Source organism: Lissotriton vulgaris, chromosome 9 (genome assembly GCF_964263255.1).
Source record: "Lissotriton vulgaris chromosome 9, aLisVul1.2, whole genome shotgun sequence".
NCBI classification, from domain to species: domain Eukaryota; kingdom Metazoa; phylum Chordata; class Amphibia; order Caudata; family Salamandridae; genus Lissotriton; species Lissotriton vulgaris.
The window spans coordinates 592,837,739-592,850,840 of record NC_141697.1 but is presented as its reverse complement, the minus strand read 5'-3'; the positions used below and the strand labels follow the sequence as shown (position 1 = coordinate 592,850,840).

The following is a 13,102-nucleotide window of genomic DNA, read 5'->3' as shown; positions in this document are numbered from 1 at the left end:
CGCCCTTTGCAAGAAGAACTAGACAAGCAATGGCGCCAAGCAGAAGGATCTTTCAACGACAAGGTGTTGGTAACTTCGGCAATGAGAAAGGCATGCGAATGGTGGCTGGTGCAGGACAATATCGCACAAGGTCTGTCGTTCAGAATCTCGCCTTCCCCCCTCATCATAACCACGGATGCCTCTTTGGAAGGCTGGGGTGCAGTGCTTCGCGAACTTCAAATCAGCGGACTCTGGAGCGTGGTTCAGCGCCAGTGCCATATCAATTTGTTGGAGCTGAAGGCCATTTGGTTAGCCTTACAGGCTTTCCTTCCCAAGGTTCGCAACCGTTCAGTGCTGGTCCGGACAGACAACACGACGGCCATGCACTATGTCAACAAGCAAGGGGGAACAAGATCACAGACCCTGTCCACAGAAGCTCAGAAACTCTGGGATTATGCCATCCTTCACAACATCAGTCTGAGAGCCGAACACCTGGCAGGCTCACTCAATGTCGAGGCAGATGCCCTGAGTCGACAGGCGGAGGGGACGCACGAATGGGAATTGAATCAGTTCATTCTGGAGAGAGTGTTCTCGGTTTGGGGAACACCTACCATCGACCTGTTTGCCTCCCCAGTGAACGCCAAATGCCGGTTTTACGCAAGCAGGGTTCACCATCAGGGGTCCCTGGGGAATGCCCTTTCGATGGCCTGGTACAGCGCATTCTTTTACGCTTTTCCTCCAATTCCCCTCATTCCTCGAGTACTCAGAAGATGAAGGCGGAACCATGCAAAATGATTCTCATTGCACCAGCGTGGCCCCGACAATTTTGGTACACGGAGCTCCTGCGGCTCTCCCAGGCCCCTCCGATCCGCTTACAGTCCATTCCGTCCCTGTTGTCCAGGAATCAGGGGCAGGTTTACCATCCGGATCCGAAATCGCTCCACTTGACAGCGTGGCTCCTGAACACAGAGTTCCGTCATCTAACTCTTTCCCAAGAATGTCGAGAGGTTTTGTCACAGGCTCGAGCACCGAGAACAAATAAGACTTACAAGGCAAAATGGAGAAGGTTCTGCCTCTGGTGTCAAAGACAAGGACTCCATCCTTATAAATCTCTGCCTCACCAACTCTTGCAATATATTCTATCATTGGCTAAATCTGGGTTGGCACATTCGTCTGTGGAAGTCCATCTTGCGGCCATTTCAAGATTTCTGCGTACTTCTTCAGGCCCTTCCTTATGGTCCTCTCGGATTGTTAAACAGTTCTTGAAGGGTCTGTTCAGGATGTTCCCTCCAGTTCGACCTCCTCCTCCAGTTTGTCAGCTCAATCTTGTCCTGGCTCAACTCATGAAACCTCCGTTTGAGCCGGTGCACAAAGCGGATTTGAAGTTCCTCTCTTGGAAACTTGCTCTCCTTCTAGCTCTTACTTCTGCAAGAAGAGTTAGTGAACTTCAAGCCCTCTCCATAGTCCATCCATTCCTTCAATTCAAAAAGGATGTTCTTATTCTTCGCACCAATCCGAAGTTCATTCCGAAAGTACCATCTGAGTTTCACTTGAACGAACCCTTGATTTTAAAGGCTTTCTTTCCGCGTCCTTCTTTCTACACCTGCGGAACGCACTCTACATTCTTTGGACGTTCAAAGATGTTTAAAATTCTACCTGGAACGTACAAGACCTTTTCGGAAATCTTCCCAGTTGTTTGTGTCCTACAGCGCACCACGGAAGGGATTTCCTTTAGCAAAGAGTGGCATTTCCCGCTGGATCTCCAGTGCCATTCAATTTTGCCATCAGGAGGCTGGTAAGCCTTTGAACAATAAGGTTCGTGCCCATTCTACTAGGTCTGTGGCATCATCTGTGGCTCTTTTCTCTGGAGTCGCCATTAAGGATATTTGCAGGGCAGCAACGTGGAGCAGTACTCACACCTTCACAAAACATTACTGCCTAGAATCTGCAGGACGAGACGACGCGGCTGTTGGTCAAGCAGTTCTGCGGAATCTCTTCCATTGAGAGGTGAGCTTTCCCCACGAACCCTCCATCCTGGTGAGCACATTTTGTTTCTTGTGTACTATGATGTAAGTGTATATACTTGATGCTTATGTGAGGCCATGTATCTACAAAATGTGTTTTGGTTATTACTGCTAGCTACTCTGATACAAAGCATGGGAATCTATGAAAGTTCCAATACTGGGGCAAGAAAACAAGTTACTTACCTGTAACTTTGGTTCCCCAGTATTGGTAACTTTCATAGATTCCCATGCGCCCACCCCCCTCCCCTGGGAAAGCTCAGCCTTTTCACATGTGATAGTGGCGGTTTGCACAACGGCTACGAAAATCTGAGGCTCTGAGCTCCCTCAGGAAGGTTCTAGAGGGTGAGGCTGCTCTGATTGGTCCTAGCAAAAAGTTTGGTCTCTTTTACACAAAGAGAGTGATAGGATACAAAATGAGATAAGGCTTAGGCCTGTGTTTCTCTTTTGTTTCTATGGTTATTATACTACCGAGGCTCCCATTCCGACGACGGGGAATGATACAAAGCATGGGAATCTATGAAAGTTACCAATACTGGGGAACCAAAGTTACAGGTAAGTAACTTGTTTTCTTCGCCCATTCTGCAAGAAGCTCTGACGCCTACCACTTAAGCTGCTAATGCCACAAAGTGGAAACAATTTGTTAATTACTGCATTAGTAAGTATATGCAACATCTGCAGCCATTGGTTCAAGACATTATCTAGTGTCTGTAGAACCTGCAAAAACCAGGACTGGCATACACATGCATTAGGCTTCACTTAGCTTCGGTATATGCTTGCCTGTGGAGCAGATAACATTATGTTCGTAGCATCTATGGGTGTTGATATACATGCTCTGAATACTCCTGCTATTTAGTGCTGGGCTTGGGCATCACAAGTTGTTTTTCTTGTGGAAGTTTCGAGTGGCAGGATGTGCGCTGTCTCTTTCCTTAGTCTCCAGTACACATCGGCACTGACTCCATCCTAGACTTTTTTCTATCATCGCCTTCAAACCTATCCAGCAATGGCTTTGACACCATTGGGTATGCTTATGGCTTTTTCAGGCCTACTTGTCCTACCCTTCGAGACTGAACACTTTGAAAATAATCAACATGTGGTCAGCACATACCAGTCAGCTTTTCTGGCTGGTAAACCGCCCCATCTTTTCCATTACCAGCAGTGTCACAGTTCGAGGTCCCATGATTGTCCTTCCTCGAATCGGCCAAAGCAATTTAGGGTTTTTGGATCTTGCTGTGGGGAATGAATAGAGAAAAGGGGACGATGGAACGCACACCTTTTCAGTTCTGCCCAAGGTGCAATGCAAAATACCCTTGGTTGGACCAGCATGCTGTTTGCTACCTTCCCCCAACCACGACCATGCCTCCTTTGAATTCTGCCAGTCTTCTTGATGAAAAAAGATGCAGAGGTATCCAAGAGGTAGGCATTGGGCGTGCAGAAACATGCAGCAGCAACCTTCCTCAGAGACCCCTGAGATCTTCAGATAACATAACCTCTCAACATCAATGAGGCAGAAATGGCTCCTTCTGGAGTCTCAGCACTCAACCTATGCCCTGCACAGAAAAGCTGTCCTAGAGCTCCTATGATGGGGCCTCCTCAGTGTAATAACCAACAAGGCCTCGATCAAAGAAGACACCTAGGTGCATTAAGTATTCCGCATGTCCAAAAAAGTCAAGAATGAAACTCTGCACCACTAAACTCCCCCACACTGAGGCAAAGCACCACTCCCATGGGAGTCTAGCATGAAGTCCTGAGCTAGGCAGAAAGGGACAACAGCCTCTTAGTCTACGACGCCACCACCTGGCTCTGGTCGGCATTAAAAGAAGGCTTTGGAGCCAAACAGGCCTCCTCTGAATAATGTCAAGCCGCAACAGCCATTAACTCCCTCCTCAAGGTAAGGGCATTGTAGGAAGCTAGGTTTCTGTTGCGGAAACCCCCCACTCTTTGCCAGATTTCTGATGCACTTTGACTTGATGTGCCCTGGGTCCATGACAATCAGGTTCCCAGGGCCTGTGTTCTTTCCCAAAACTGTACCTTTTTACCCCCAGTTGATACCTCTCTGGCCCACATGTAAGTCCCTTGTAAAAGATACCATGGGATACCAAAGGCACTGTGACCAGGCAAGGCCTCTAAGAGCAGCAGCACATATTGTGCCAAACTTAGAGGGTCCTGTACCTTAACACACACACTGCCATTGCAGGCTGCGTGTTTTGGTGCAGAGAAAAGTGAAGAATCGACATGGCATACATCCTGTGTGCCATACCAACAACCCACTGCCTATGGCATTAGCCAGCCTCCCCTCTAGCTGGGAGCACTATGCCACTGGTGAGGGTACAGGTACATGAGCCCTGTTCCCCATCAGTGTCCAAGTCCATTCTTAGACATTGTAAGTGCATTAAAGCCACAAGGAGTATATGATCTTAGAGTTTATCATTACGAATCCCACAGCACCATAATGGCTTTACTGGCTTCTGGGAAGTTTGGTATCAAACCTCTCAGCATAATAAACACACACTGATGCCAGTATGGGATTTATTATACAATGCATTCAGAGGGCATCTTAGAGATGCCCCCTGAAAAACGACCAGCCTCTGGTGGGTTCGCTGACTGGTAAACCCCAGCCTGCCACCACAAGACATGTTTCTTGGCACCTTGGGGTGGGAGCCTTTGCTCCCTGAGCCCAGAAACAAGGCCTTTCCTGCTTGGAGGTGGCAGGGGAACTCCAAATGCCTTGCTGTCTTTGTAATACGACCCACAGCCTCTCCTGCTATCAGGGGAAGGCCCCCTTCCTGTCTCCCTCCTTTTCGACGGGAAGACAGGTGGAAAAAATTAGCACAGCCCACAAGGTGTGCCCACCTCTGCCCCTCCCACCCCTTAGGTGGGGAAGATGAGGTGAAGCACAACTCACAGCCCCACCATCTTTCAGATGGGGGGACCCAGCAAACCAGAGAGAGGCATATGCCCCACTCCCATTGAAGGGTGGCATAATAGTGGGTGTATCCACCCCAAGGAAGAGACCCATTGGTCCCGACCATTACTTACCTGTAGTACCCCTCAATCTAGTATTTAGGGGCAACCCTGAACCTTGCCTCCTCAGACAAGAACCCACCAGAAGAAGAGAAGAAGAAGGGCCGAAGAAGCCGTGCTGAAACTAAAAGGACACCCACTGAATTAGCCCCAGCCCTACTGGCCTGTCCTCACCTCGAACCTGCTCCAGCGAAATCCTGGTGTGTGCTGCAGCCGGCAGCCTCAAGAACCTGAAGGACTTGCCCTGCCTTCCAAAAACAAGACTTGGTCTCCCGTGAGCACCGGATTTGCTCACTCACAGACTCTGGCTCCGGCCAAATCCACGAGTCTGCACCCGACACCCACGGCCCGACTTCCAGTTGCCCAACACCATAAGGAGATCTCCCCGGCGATCCTTATCTGGGGATCTCTGACCTGCCTCGACTCTCCACACGACGGCTGCAGTCTCTTTCTGGAGGATCCCCCTGACCGCAACCGGAGCTGGCAAGAAAACACAAAGCCTAAAGACATCACTGCACCCGATGTCCCACGGCCTTGGGTGACCCAACATCCCCAGGCATCGCAGCCTAGCTTTCCAACCGGTGGTCACCTCCAAAAGATCTTCGTCCCCGAGTCTGCAGTCTTTGTTGCGACTGGAGAATCCCCATTGAAATCAACAGGGCACCTGACGCCAAAACAGCACCCTGCCCCCAGCCGCCCCTCCGCTGCTCCGGGTGTACTTTGGGTGCTAACTCTGATTCCACTTTGCCAAGAGCCTGACACCTGGAGCTTTGCTCCCACAATATTGTGGCCTGCTCGTGAGCAGCCACCAACCGGAGGCCGCCTTTCCCCCATTGGATAACATTGGGCCTCCTTTCTCTGCACCCGGCCGCACTAGTGCAGCTGAGGGCGTTCTGAGAGTGCATCGTGGACCCTGGCGGAATTCTGGTTCTAACCCCAGAATACCAACTGCCACAAATAACTACTAACCCGTAAACCGATAACTCAATATCCTCCGATAGGATTGCATTGACTGCTTTTTTTGAGAATTGTTTTAAGTGTGGAGTTGGTTTGTGTTAAAACTTGAAAAACTGCAAATGCACTAAAAATGAATTACTTAGTTTTTGTCTAGGAGATGTCTCATTGTGATATCTAGGGATATCACACTGATTAGCAAAAGTAACTTAAAAAGTAATCTAAAAAGTAACGTGCACTGTAATCTATAAAGTAATTGAAAAGTAATTCTGAATTGTTGATTTTCCTGTAATTCAACCAACTGCATTTGAAGCTGCATTCAACTGTAAATAACTGCATACAAATTTGCAAAGTATTATTTCACTTACCTGCACAAAGCTTGGCTTGATTCAAGAAATAAAATAACTAAATAATATTGTTGATACAAACAAATTGGTCTGAGTTCGGTCTTTGAGTGTATGACATCATTTGCTGCCTGAGTGTGTACAACAAATGCTTAACACTACCCTCTGATACCCTCTGATAAAGCCTTACCGCTTGCCAAATCTACCACAAATAGAGAGTAAGGCGCTATCTACTTTTACCTCTGACTACCTTTGGGGTTCCACTGGACTCTGTGCACACTATACCTCTTTTTGGTATAGTATATACAGAGCCAGCTTCCTACAACATGTGAACGTAATAAGTGAGCCTAAACTGTGGAGGAGGGTGAATACCATTCAAATCTATTAATGATAGTCATGGTGGAGAACTACAATATGTACAGGTAAGTAACTTGTGTTTTTCAAGTATTGGATCTTTCATAGATTCATATGTTTGAATCAGAATAGCAAGCAGTAGTTAGAAAGTGACAATTTATGTTTCTGTTATTTTAAAAAAAAGTGTGAATTATATGCACTTAAGCCCACCATTAACAAAACGTTTGGCTTTGCCCTGTTCTCTGCTACCTAGTCCCCTCATTCACAAGTCTTCGCTGATTACCTGAGGCTGCTTATAAGGTCAATAGTGTGTACTCCTCTCACTACAATAAAATGGACTTTAAAGCTGTAGTTCAGCTGTTCTTTGACTAATTGTGCTTTGGTTAATTACAAATGTTTGTGAATTGTGCGCAGTTCTGCCTGCCATAAACAAAACGTTCGAGGCATATGAGCTGCAGATCTTACACTGTGCATTAGATCACCACCTGATGTTGGGTTCGGATGATTGCATGGTTCGAAACCTACTTTTCAAGTACTTCGACGCGTAAAAACGTATTCAAACTTCACCAAACTACTTTCAATATCGACAAACGTTGTCTCGACTCCATCGGCTCGATTCCAGTCGTCGACGCGGGCTGCTGGGCCTATCCACGCCATGAGGCCTACACCTCATGGAAAGGACGCCATTCAAAAGATGCCCCGTGTGTGGAGCAAAGTTTCCACACAGTGACCATCACGAGGTCTGTAACCTGTGCTTATCGCTAGAACACGACGAATCCAACTGTACAGCCTGTGCGTCCTTTCGATCCAAGAAGACCATTCGGAGGGCCTGTTGACACAACATGCAGAGATCAGCTCCGGAACCGGTGGATATCTTCGACGAAGAAGTTCCGCTCTTTCCCGAAGAAGATTCAGACGATCTCCAAATCGTATCCGAGGCAGACGACTCCGAAGACTCCATACCATCGGGTCAGCGTGTGAGTACTACTGCCCCTGCCCCATACCCACCACCCAAATCGAAGGCAAAGGTCAACACTCCGCCTCCGGGGCCCAGTTGCGACCAAAAAAACACTTAGAAAGCCCCGCCATTGAGCCCGGCTCCAAAGAAAATACTCAAGCCTTTTGGTAGCTCCTTACCGAGCAACCCGCACGTGCCGATCCCACCAGCTCCCTCGGCACCGAAAGAAGTCCCGGCTCCGAAATCGTCTACTTCTAGAGACAAAACTATGAAGCCAGCGTCTGATGCCGACAAGACCAGCTTCCACTCCGAAGCCAATATCTTCGGTACCGAAACCTACAAGGCCTGATTCCGATGCGCTCGAGCCCCTGAAACAGCCTACGACTCAGAAAACAATACCTTCAGTGTCGAAATCTACACCAAAGGACACAGTAACAACTTCTAAGGCTAAAGACAAGCAGCAACCACGCCCAGAACCGAAAAAATTGGCGCCGGCAAATGTTCCGCAAGCAGAAGACCTTTTCCAAACTGATCCTCTACAAAAGAAGATCTACATTGACCCAAAGACAGGTCATGTATCCACTACACCACACAGGAAGAGGAAATCAGACACAGCACCTACACCTGCAGTGCCTGTCAAGAAGAAGGACTCTGCCACATCTCCTATGCACCCTTCTTCTCCTATACTTGATTTTCCTTCATCTCCTGTTCCTCTTAACATTTAACCTCAAAACTCTCCTCCTCATTCTTCACCACATACACCTCCAAATGATGATTAGTATAGCATAGGAGGAGGGGTAGACCCAGAATGAGCCTTTTCCCTACCCTGTTGATGATCTAGATTGGGCGTACCCAAACCCATAAGATGTGCCAGATATTCCTGACCCACATTCATATCCAACAAAACCTTCTCCCCCTAAAGACAATATTGGTTTTTGGCACTTACTGAATAGGGCTGCCATTTATCATGGGGTCACCATGCATTCAGATGAGTCAGAGGAAGAATTTGTATTAGATACATTTGAACAATCATAAAGGTCTGTTCAAATTCTTCCTATGATTAAAGGGGTCATCAAACATGCTCCAGAAGTATTTAAAGATCCTGTACGTGCTAGGATTCTAAACCCTAGAATTGAGAAAAAGTACAGGCCTGCTCCTGAGGATCCTGCCTATATTAAAGCACTCCTGTAGGGGGCAGACTAACACAGTTCCTTCCTGTCTGGCATTCCATCACAACAGACAGGTGGGTAAGACAAATTATCCAGTATGGCTACTGCCTCGAACTTACAGCTACCCCTCCACACATACCACCTAGGCAGCGTCCAATGCCTGCAGAACATCTTATACTGCTCAAACAAGAAGTCCTATCACTTCTTCAAAAGGACACAGTAGAAATAGTTCCTTTACAACATCAAGGAACAGGGGTTTACTCGCTGTATTTTCTAATACCCTAAAAGGACGGGACACTGAGACTAATTCTCGACCTCCGGCCCCTCAATCAATATATACACCCAGATCATTCTCATATGATCACTTTACAACAAGTGCTCCCACTGCTGCAACAAGGCGACTTCCTTACAACACTAGATCTAAAGGACGCCTACTTCCACATTCCCATACATCCTTCTCACAGGAAGTATCTGAGGTTGGTACTGGAAGGACAGCATTTTTAATTCAAAGTCCTTCCATTCGGGGTAACAACTGCACCAAGAGTGTTCGCAAAGTGCCTAGCAGTAGTAGCAGCACATCTCAGAAGACAACAGATACATGTCTTCCCATATCTAGGCGATTGGCTCATAAAAGCCAAGTCATTCAATCAGTGTGTCCAACACACACATCAAACAATTCAAACATTGCGCTACTTAGGGTTCACAATCAACTACACCAAGTTGCACCTACAGCCCTCTCATGTACATCAATATGTAGGGGCTACAATAAACCCTTCTTCAGCTCTAGCGTATCCCAGTCCAGCAAGGATATAGAGCATTCAAGCCTTAGTCACAAAATTTCAACATCAACACTCTCTCCCAGCCAGAGGGTTCATGAGACTAATAGGCATGATGGCATCTTGCATCTTTATTGTACCATATGCAAGACTGCAAATGCGTCTGTTACAGGAATGTCTAGCACAACAGTGGAATCAGGCTCAAGGATAATTAACAGACCTGGTGTTGGTAGACAGCCGCACACATCGCTCTCTGCAGTGGTGGAACACCAAAAACTTGACAAAAAGGCGGCCGTTCCTCGAACCTTCCCACAAATAGGATCGGGAGCCCATCTCCTACATCATACAACTCGAGGGCAATGGACCATTCAACAAAGAACGTTCCATATCAATCACCTAGAGCTGCTAGCAATATTCTTAGCGCTCAAAACATTCCAAGTTCAAGTACAAAACAAAGCTGTCTTAATCCGGACAGACAACATGACAGCCATGTACTATATACAAAAACAGGGGGGGACACACTATCTACAGCTGTCCCAGCTTGCACAGAACATTTGTAGATGGTCCATTCCACAAAACATATATCTGTTAGCAGAACACCTTCCAGGAGTTCACAATCAAATAGCAGATCTGTTAAGTCGACAGACACAACAAATTCACAAATGGGAACTACATCTGCAAGTTCTTCTACCATTCTTTCACAAGTGGGGTCATCCAGACATAGATCTGTCCGCCACACACGAAAACGCAAAATGCCCAACCTTAGCTGCCAGGTTTCCACACTCGCGGTCAAAGGGCAATGCGATATGGATGAACTGGTCAGGCAGATTTGCGCACGCTTTTCCGCCACTACCACTAATAGTGCGCAAGCTACAACAGTCGCTCAAAATGATTTTAGTAACTTCCACATGGGCACACCAACCGTGGTATACAACTCTGCTAGAACTATCCCTAGTTTTACACCAAAAGCTACGTCTGACACCATCCCTGCTAACGCAGAACTATGGAGACATCCAGACCCAAGCCAACTGAATCTGGCGATCTTGTTCCTGAGGTCTTAGAGTTTGGTTATCTTAACCTACCACCGGACTGTATGAATATCATTAAAGAAGCCAGGCGACCTACTACTAGAGCTTGCTATGCTGCTAAATGGAAAAGATTTGCCATTTACTGCAACAATAACCAAATTGACCCCCTAGATGCTTCCATCCAAAATATCATTTGCTACCTTCTACATTTACAAAGATGTAACTTGGCATATTCATCTATACGCCTACATCTGGCAGCAATTGCAGCATATTTACAAAATAGACAACATCTGTCTTTATTTAGAGTGCCTGCTATTAAAGCATTTATGGAAGGATTAAAAAGAATCATTCCTCCCAGGTTACCACCCTCTCCAGTGTGGAACCTAAACATTGTTCTTACAAGGTTCATGGGACCACCTTTTGAACCTCTACACAAATGTGAACTGCAATTCCTCACATGGAAAACAGCTTTTCTAGTAGTTATTACCTCTCTTAGGAGAGTTAGTGAGATTCAAGCTTTCACTATACAAGAACCATTTTTACAATTACACCGTAATGAAGTGCTTCTCAGAACAAATCCTAAATTCCTTCCAAAAGTCATTACTCCGCTTCATTTAAACCAATCTATAGAGTTACCGGTGTTTTTCCAAGACCCAGACAGACTCTGTAGCAGAAAGAGCTCTACACACACTATACGTTAGAGGAGCTCTCCTCTATTATATAGATAGGATTAAATCTTTTCGCAAAACAAAGCAATTGTTTGTAGCTTTCTCTCCACCACAAGGTGGATTGTAAAATGTATACAAATATGCTATCAAAAAGCAAAACGTACATTAACAGTTCCTCCTAGAGCGCATTCCACACGCAAACTAGGATCCTCCATGGCTTTCTTAGGGAAAATTCCCCTAGAAGACATCTGCAATGCAGCAACATAGTCTACAACACACACCTTCACTAAACACTATTGTGTTGCTGTGCAAGCTAGATCGCAAGCTGCAGTAGGCCAAGCTGTCCTCAAAACCCTCTTACAAACTGCTCAAACAGATACAGGTGACAACAGCTAGGGGAGACACTGCTGTACAATCGATGCACAGTGTAAGATCTGCAGCTCATATGCCTCGAACGGAAAATGCTTACTTACCAGTATGCATCTGTTCTTGGCATGTAGAGCTGCAGATTCTTACATGCCCTCCCGCCTCCCCGGGGCCTGTATCTGTTCCAGTTCTATCTTAATTAGATATACATGCATGGACATCCTTTCTTCTTTCTACAAACTCCATCATTTCCCATCATGGCGAAAAAACAATCTAAGGATGGAGCCGATGCCCATGCGCACTATCGTCCAAGGAAGGAGTCACCTACCTACCTTCCAAGACGACAACAACATGCAATCATCCGAGCCCAACACCAGGTGGCGGTCTAATGCACAGTGTAAGAATCTGCAGCTCTACATGCAAAGAACAGATGCATACTGGTAAGTAGCATTTTCCTTTACTGCTGCAAGGCACAGTTCTCCAGCCTCCGCCCTCCTCTCCTCCTCCCTACTCTTTCAGGCTCAATTTAGGATTAGAAAGCTGAACACATCTCTCCTTCAGGTACACTCTTTTGGTGGTAGCCGGGCAATGGCACTAGGAATGTGCTTACTCCCAAAGTGATGGCAAGTCAGATATTCACTGCAAAATATTCTACCTGTGCAACTCTCTGTGTCAGCTCTTTCAAGGGAATTATTGGTGTTCGGGACCCTAGATGGCAGAAATTTGGGCTTAATTAAGGTTTGTCCCTCATATAGGTAATGCTCTATTTTTCCCAAACCTGTTTCACATATCCCTACCATATGTTGACCCATAAAGTTATAGGCAGGGTTCATGAACTGTGTGCATGGCGGGCAGAAAAATAATATCCCTCTCAAAAAATAAAACTGGGAATGACAGAAGTACTGAAATGAAAATGTGAGAAATTGATTTGTTCGATCTTTGGAGAAGACAACAGCCAGCTGACACTGAGTATGTCTCTCACTCAGTGGCACACACTGCATATAATAGGCCGGATTATGTTCCAGTTAGACAGGCAGTGCAACACAGATTTACCAGCTCACTCTGTTTAAAGTAGGTTCCTGTCAGATTATTCCTCTTTTGAGATAACATATAAGACTATGGACAGTAGAGGTAGAATCCCTACATGGTACCTTAGGGCAGAGGCACTCCTTGGTCGAGCATGGGATGATAAGATAGGGGATGCATTTAAGGGAATACTTTAGAGTTTATTAAGGACAGATTGCAACTAGAGCGAATGAAAGAGAAACATAAAAAATGGTGATACGAGGAGATTGTTTATATAGTATATATGGAACCAGGCTTCAATTGGAACAGACACTCACAAAACAGGAGCAGATCCTCAAACCCTTGGATGTGGAAGCTGTGGGGAGCAGCTGTTGTTGGTGCACGGAGACAGATAGGAGATACTTGGCCATATTACCTAAAGTGATCTGGTGGTAC

At 46.3% G+C, this 13,102-nt stretch overlaps 1 protein-coding gene across 1 annotated transcript in view; it reads left to right on the top strand.

Moving 5' to 3' along the window:
• Positions 1-13,102, top strand: part of TUT1 (terminal uridylyl transferase 1, U6 snRNA-specific) — a 356,703-nt gene that overhangs the window by 303,814 nt on the left and 39,787 nt on the right. The window lies entirely within an intron of this gene.